At 31.6% G+C, this 8,590-nt stretch overlaps 1 long non-coding RNA gene across 1 annotated transcript; it reads left to right on the forward strand.

The window, feature by feature from the left end:
• Window positions 1-2,389: 2,389 nt before the first annotated feature.
• LOC129913238 (uncharacterized) lies at window positions 2,390-8,055 on the forward strand. Its single transcript, XR_008772012.1, has 3 exons — window positions 2,390-4,736; window positions 4,808-4,971; window positions 7,464-8,055. It is a non-coding gene; the product is annotated as an uncharacterized LOC129913238 (long non-coding RNA).
• Window positions 8,056-8,590: the final 535 nt, after the last annotated feature.

The following is an 8,590-nucleotide window of genomic DNA, read 5'->3' on the forward strand; positions in this document are numbered from 1 at the left end:
AAAAACAACCGGACAGCTTGGTGGTAAAAAGTATTCTCCTTTATTCAAAATAAATCTACTCTACTCTATAACTATATCTTATCTCTATTTTACAAATACATTACATCTACTTAAATTATCTTATCACTAGTTTTCTTAGGATTCTAAACACATATAGATAACGACGCAAGATACGATACATCCCTTCTTTACAGCCATATTGCTCACAGATGTGTGTCATAAAACACAATCTCTGAGTAATTACGGTTATGTTTGAAAGGGATCGACGTGACCTAGCGTCGCTATTTATTTGTTCTTTCAAATTATCTAAAGATAATTGAACATACTCCCGCCATTGGCACCATTAACATGAATAATTCTCAACGAAAAGAAGCAAAAACACAAAACAACATTCCAATCTGAGTACAAGAAACGAACTGATTTATTCAAGTAAAACTAAACTACATTACAGCTACATATGTCTTATGTCTAGCTTACTTCTAAAGATAAGAATATTTACATAGATAACAAACTGGATAACGGCGGTGTGAAACAGAGCAATATTTGTTTGTAACATGATCCACACAGATGTGAGTCATAAACACAATCAGTATGAATCATGTATACAAAGGATCTATGCCATATACCGTCGCCATCCACTTTGAACCTAGATATGTACATAACATCCCTATGGTCATAAAATATTATCTATATTTAAACGTTAGTGCAATGATGTATAAATAGATAATTAAACAGTACTATATAATGATTGTGTCATAATATCTTTCGATATTGTTTTCTATTTCCTCGTTTTCTAATAACTCAAATATTATGTTAATTATGTGGACTTCGTTAGGTTGTAGAAACTTTTTGAATCTACCACCATATACGATCTTATCAAACATATTTATGAATTCTTCTTTGCTTAGACTTCGTCTCCTAATATATAGATTTCTCAACAGTAAGCGTAATGATCCTAAAACGAAAAACCGTCTTTGGTCACACTTAAACTCATAATTCCTTCTAACTATGAATGCTACGTATCAAATTTCTTACATTGGTTCATATTGTCTATTTATTCCTCCGTCCGATGCGTTTTAACTTTTCACAGGGCTAAAATGTTATGTTTTATATTTGTCACCAGTTCAGATATTTTTGTTTGATGGTTTATAATAATTGTTTTGCTTTAGCGAGTTTGCTTCTATTGTTGCAAAGTCTTCAAGAGTGAATATTGAGTATTCTTCTTCAAAATACATGATGTTATGTTCTTAGTTCTCGACATCAACTGTGCTCTTCAGTAACAACGAATTTTCCTTTTATAGATTGGACAAGTTTTTGTTATAATTTGTTATATTCTAGGTCATTTTTCTCCTTTAAAAATGTTCCACTATCCAGTGGTAAATCATTCCAAAGGGGGAATTTTGGTGAGTTCGCCCTCATCGCCAAAATTTGTGTAGTAAACTTCAAATGCTTGTTGGGCCAAGGTTTTAGACACCTTGAGCGAGTCGGATGTCTTGACTCCAGCTTTAAAGTCCTCTAAGGCAGCTTTAAATGACTGCAAACTTCTACTTTCATCCATCTCTGCCTCAGTTGAATTTTCAAATGAAATTGACCTTGTTTCTTCAGAAGGTATTAAGTGAAAATAAAAGAATAATAAATAAAATAAAATAAAATAAAATAAAATAAAATAAAATAAAATATAAAATAAAATAAAATAAAATAAAATAAAATAAAATAAAATAAAATAAAATAAAATAAAATAAAATAAAATAAAATAAAATAAAATAAAATAAAATAAAATAAAATAAAATAAAATAAAATAAAATAAAATAAAATAAAATAAAATAAAATAAAATAAAATATGGGGCTAAGTTGTGTCTTATGTTATGTTGTAGTTTTTTAGGTATTTGTTGTTATGTTTGTTTGCTTCTTTTTTTATGGAACTTATTTGCGGTGTTGAATAATGTATTGTTGTTGATAGTTAATCCGTCGTTTAACATTTTGTCTTGTTCTATTTGGTATGATTTGCAAATCTCGAACTCTTCAGTTGCATCAAGTGTTTTCCTTTTCTTGTTTATTATCTGTAATGGTATTAAATTCGTTTCAAAGTTTGTGTAACTATGGTTAACTAGTTAATTCACCAATGACTATTTATTTATGTATATTTAATTCTACTTAACTCACCAATTTTCTGCTCTCACTTGCTCCACCGAAGGTTTTTTTATGTCTTTAATACAATATTTTGCAATTCTAAATCACATTATTAATTATTGTTATTTATAGTTAAACTAGATTAATTAAATAAATTTAAATTTAAATTATTTAATATTTTGAATATTATTTTAAGTCTAAAAATTATGTTAAATTTTAATTAATAAAGAATTTTAATATTTAATATTTAATTATAAAAAAATAATTAACTCGAAATATAGTTTTTAAATAATTTGTTTTATTAATAATAATAAAAACATTGTACGATGGCAGTTGTTTTTTTAACAACTCTCTGCTATAAATTTAATTGTTTAATTTTAAGCTTTAAATTATGTTAATATCTATTAAGTTAAAATAAAATACAAAAAAAATGAAATAAAATAAAATTTAATGATTAAATAGAATATATTTGTTTCTTGTTTTGTGTTTTTGTTAGTTGGCTGGTAAAAATGTTGTGAGCCGTCTGGTAAGTATACGTGGAATGGAGCATTTCAATTCCATCTTCAATGTTTTATTTAATACTTGAATATGAGATATACATAGGTGAGAGTGAAAAAATGGCAACTATTTAGTCAGTTAAGAGTAAAATGCCATTCATAGAGAGATGCGACCTGCGTCTGCGAATTACGAATGTTCGCTGAATTTGACATTTCAGGATATCTCGCTAGGACCGATTGTATGATTTTTATGTGGAACACTTGGCAAATGACACACGTAATTGGAGGGTCCTGAGCGGCAAATTCATGTTTAAGCCACGTTTTGATCCGTGAAGTCTAAACCACTTTTTGGAGGATGCTTTGCTGAGTTGATATGTCATGTTAGCAAAAGATCACAATTTTTTTTAATGAAAACAGTGAGCAACAAAATCAAACTTGTCATAATAAATTCGAGGGTCTCGAAACAGCAAATTCAGGTATACACGCTTTGATAGCGGCCATACGTTAAAGAACGTATGCCGTGACTCGACCCCTGATAAATTCGCGTCAACTAAGTAAAAAAATTCATACATGCTCAACTTTTCAATGAAACCCTTTTTGAGAGATGGTGTTTCGCTAAGTTGATATAAAGTTAGCGAAACATGACATTTTCTTATGAAATCATGGAACGATAAAATCAAAATTATCACAACTAATTAGAGACAAATTCCGACACACTCAAATTTTCAGGAGATGTTGTTTCATTAAGTTGATATCAAGTTACTGAAACATCAAAAGCATTATGAGAAAACAATGAGTGACAAAATCAAAATGGCCACAACAAATTAACGACAAAATAATGGCAAATTATCAACCTAGTCACGTTTGGCTTGGTGATGACGTGATGAGTGTTTTTGCTAAGTGGACAATCATTAAGAAATCAACAGTAAACGCCGATTAAATTATTTTTGAGATATTTTCTGGAGTAGATAGGATCATTTTCTTTAGTTGGTTGTACAAGATTTCTACTCACATGAACTTTGTATTCCAATAGATTATAGAACATAGTGCCTGCCTACCACGTTGTTTTTTTAATCGCCTAACCGGTCAGGTTTGTTCCTAAAAAATGTAAATTGAAACTTGATTAGGCACAACACAGGTTAGACATCGCCTCTAGTACTATCATAAAGAAGTAGTTCGTTCGTTATCTGAGTGAATACGAGGGTGCATTAGATCGATTTCAATAATAGCCCTGTTCCTTTGGGAGGTGGCAAAGTACTGCTAGTAGAGTAGTTTATTAGCACTTTCAACGAATTCAATTTGGGGGCGCTTTTTGGTCAAAATGAGTATATTAGCTCTGTTCATTTGGAAGTGGTAGTTTATTCGTTAGTAGAAATCTAGTACAACAACTACACATACCTCTATCTCCTCGAGTAGAAGATCACGTGTTAATTGTAGTACTAGATCTATACATGAGCCCTTTTGCTTTGGGAGAAGTCAAAGTACTACAGGAGTGTTTAACTAGCACGCCCTTTCAACGAAATCAATGCAATTCCCATCTGTATGGGAAGAAGAGAATGAGTATTTCTAGCAGTAAATGTACTAAGTTATCTACTCATGAGCAAAATACCGCCTCCATAGAAACGGCAGTTATCTTAGCTATTGTACTAGATTTCTACGCAACAAAGGAACGCTGCTATTATTCGCCCATCTACACTCTTTGTAAAAGCATTATTTTAATTTTACTTTTACGTTACGTTTTTGAGGTAAATGGCGTAAATGCATTGGAAAATGTGCTTCGTTTCGTAAAAGAAGAAAAACGTTTGAAGAGATGTTTCGGTATTAAAATTACTTTAAAACACTTTAAACAAAACGAAATATTAATAATACTTCTAATTTCAATGTGTTAAATATAACAAAACTAGAAAACAAAAAAAAATAGTTAAAAGGTTCCAAAATGTTAATTTACACATTTCATACAAAACCTGTCGAAATATGTAAAATACACTACTAAACACTGAATTAGAATTTCTATTCCATCTTTGCTTCAAGTAATTAACAATCAGTTTTTAATAAAAATCTGAAAAAGAAGATTTTAACCATGCTTCCAAATTCATCAGAGAACCATCGGTAGGTAAAAAAAGCAATATAAAATAGATACAAATTGTTGCTAACATTATCCTAATTTTATAATGTTTCAGCACACGAATTCGATGAAAACCAAAAAATAAAATCATCCTCTTAATATCCAACTTCTCCTTTTTACGACAATCCATTATGAACTTGAACAGATTAGATGAGACAATCAAAGTCGATATCATCTGTTTCATAAAGCAAATCAAGATGACGTAAACCACTTCCCAAGGTAATATTTTAAAATAACAAATAAGATTTAGAGTTCAGGTTTGAAGTCTATCAGGGGAAAAATTCGCTATAATAACTTGTATTATCGAGAAGAACTTCCGTACCTAATTCGAATTTCTAGTTTAATCTTTAAAAGAAATAATGCATTTTAAGTTTGTATCTCTTTCTTTGTACAGCGTGGCACTACTTCGATCTCGCTGTTGAGGGGATCGTAGTGGGGTGCGCCCGCATGACCTCAGAAATGGGCGGAAAGCCTACCATTTGTTTTGTATTGTTCCATTTCTTATTACTGAATGCTGGTGTTTTGCATTTGGTCGTTACTGGCTTACTTAGAGGGACCAGCGCATTAAGGCGGCTACAATACGTTGTGGATTTGGACCTTAACCGTTACAAACTTGTTTTATTTCACTTCTTTTTGCATTGGTTCATTTGAAAAACGGAAACAGGTAGAAAAACTTTACTAAAAAAACTAAGAGCTTTAGGTTTCAACGAAAGTTTTTTTTTAATGAGGATTGCATCTTATTTAGAAAATAGAGGTTATGCCGTTATCTTCCGTAGTGAATGTTCCAAAAAAATTTATGTTAATTCTGGCGCTCCACAAGGAAGCCACTTAGGTGCCTTATTGTTCACTTTATATATAAACGATGTAATTACAATTATTAAAAACTCTTTTCTTAGTTTAGTTTATTTGTTTTACCTCTTTTCTTTTTAATTAAATGCAGACGATATAAAAATATTAAAAGAAATATCTTCAGTTAGTGACTGTCTACAACTTCAAGAAGATGTTCAAAACTTCAGGGAATGATGCATTAAAAACGTCTTATTTTTTAATGTTGACAAGTGTAAATCAATGAGTTTTACACACAAAAAGAAATTAGTCTTGTATAATTACTTGTTTGACTCTTGTCTATTAACTAGAAAGCCCGTTTTTTCTGACTTGGGGATTATACTTGACCCAAAACTAACATTCACTAATCACTATGATTATATTATTAATAAAGCTAATCGAATTCTCGGTTCTCTCGTGATTTCCAGGATCAATACGTCTTAAAACTATTATATGTATCATTTATAGTGGCACACTTGCGTGTGCACTATAAATTCACGCTTCTGCGCTTTCCCTCCGGGTTGCAGTCGAAAACTCCGGGCCGGAACATTCTTATCCATGGTTTAGAGGCCAACTATAATAGACAAGCGCTCGCATTGGCTTATGTCAAAATTTAACGAACTGCTTTGTTCTGTTTCTGAAAACATGAGCTCTTACCATAATGAACATATGCTCGCATAGCTTTATGTAATTTATTTTTTAAAAAAGGTTTTTATTTAATCCACACTTCTTTTATCAATCTTTTTATTAAGTGAAAATTAATTTAATTCTTCCATACACCTTGCATCCATGTTGCTTTATTCATTCCATGCGGTTCAGAGCGCATATGCGAATATGCTTAACGAAAGTGAACGAATAGCGCATATACGCATTATGGCTATCCCATAAGAATTGTGGGTGTTCGACAACTCACTAATGTCATTTTTACATAAGCCAATGCGAGCTCATGCCTATTAAAGTTGGGCCTTTACTCTCCTGGCTTATTCTTCTTCTTCTTCGATCACCTTCAATGGAGACGGGACCCAAGAATGTTTCTCTGGAAACAATCCAATAAATTTTCACCGCCTTTGTCAAATCCATGACTCTGCACCAATAGCAGTACTGCGAATTTAGGAGTCGGTCCAAAGGCAAAACTCATTAACTACATAGAATTTCAATAGCAGTTAGTGAGTTAATGCTTTGAACCGACGATATGGACACTTTAGTTCCTTATAGGACTTTATTGTCAATTGCCTGCTCAAACCAAAGTACCAGCAGGGGTTCGCAATAGTTATACTTCGTTTGATTTCAACCCTGGTGCCCTACTCTGTATTTCTTTCCGAAAGTCAATTATATTCGAAAGTGCTTTCGTTCCGCTTTTGAATTGGAACTCTGTAAAACTTTGCAGATGGAAAAAAAATATTACTTAATACTATTTCAACAAGCTGAATGGACTTTTGAAAGATGATGCCTCTTGTAATGTCGCATGGCAGCGCGTCGCCGCCATCAACATCAAATCGATAATCATCATTGATTTCAAGGCCGCGTATGATAGTATCTAAAAAGACGAGCTGCAAAGAGCCATGCCTAGTTTTGGTTGCTCCGTGAGGTTCGGCAAAGACCTTACCGATATCTTTGACGTCAAGAAAGTAAAATGTATTTCTTGACAGGAAAGGTCTAGATTATTTTTGAGGTCTCTAGTCTGATAGTTTTGCTCGGATTAACCCAACATATCGCAGCACATATCATTATTGGACCACTCATCATGGGCAGCTCATTATAAGGAAGTTCTTCTTTTGGGAAAGTTTATTGTCTCAGGGTGCGGTTGAATATTTACTTTAGCTCAATAAAAAAATTAAGTGGTAAAATGTTTATTCAACATCGTATTTCTTTGTTCTTATTTTCAGGCTTCAAAATGGCCTTAAAAAAGATTGGAGTGTTTCGTATAAGAAGGCAGAAGGACATAAAAAGAGCTAAAAATTCCTAACTGAATCATCAAAAACAAAAAAAAAATGTTGATTTCATCGCTTGTGAGTAATAGATCTAAGTTATTCTACAAAGTTATGTACAAAGTGAATCCATCATTACGAACTTATTTATATGTTCGATTCTAACAAAAAATGAAGCCGACAAAAATATTTCATAAGCATATTTTTATACTACAAACATATTTATGTTAAGTAGTTTTTATAATTAGCATATAAGAAAACCTGATGTTAAAAAAATTAGCTTTAAGAACTTCCCTAAACCATTTTGATTTGGTTGATTTCAAATTGGTAATTTAACTGGCTAGGAAAAGAATTGAGTTTTGAAAAAAGATTAATTTATTCTTCGTCTAAAGACAAACTGCTTATGTGTGATGATTGCCTTGAAGAACAAAATAATGTTATTGTTTATTCGAGTTACTTCTTTATACTTGCGAAGAAGCTCGCATGAATTAATATATTATTAGGTTTTTTTTATTTATTGAATTGAAGATGGATAAAGGTTAAAGTATATATGTGAGACGTTTTCTTATGTGATTTATCTCTACGGTAGGTGACTTTTTCAGTAGATCTACTTCCATATCTAAATCACTAAAACGATTGCCCGAAAGCACATGTGTCCTAGAGGCCATGAGACTTTAGCTTTATCAAACTAGTTTTTACGTTTTTTGCACACACGTGGTGTGAAGATAAGAAAAAATGCACAGTTTGTATAAGAAGTGTTTGGGTAACGGGATCGCAAAAAGAGAAAAACAAAAATTCTGTCGGTAGAGCGATGCAACCAGAACGAGTGTTAGTCGTTGACGACTAGTCATTTATTTTTTCGTATTTCCATGTTTTATCAATTTTAAAATAACATTTTCAAGGATTCCATGGAAGATTTTTACTTTAGCCTGTACCTGTACCAAATAAGGCCCTCCTAATATGTTTTCCCTAATAACTTCCTTATTGTATTAGATATGAAGGAAAACTAAATGGATTATACAAATTAGTTCAATTATACAAAATAAAAGCTGCTCAATATATTTTTTTCTATAATTAAAAAAACC

Source organism: Episyrphus balteatus, chromosome 3, assembly GCF_945859705.1.
Source record: "Episyrphus balteatus chromosome 3, idEpiBalt1.1, whole genome shotgun sequence".
Classification (NCBI taxonomy): domain Eukaryota; kingdom Metazoa; phylum Arthropoda; class Insecta; order Diptera; family Syrphidae; genus Episyrphus; species Episyrphus balteatus.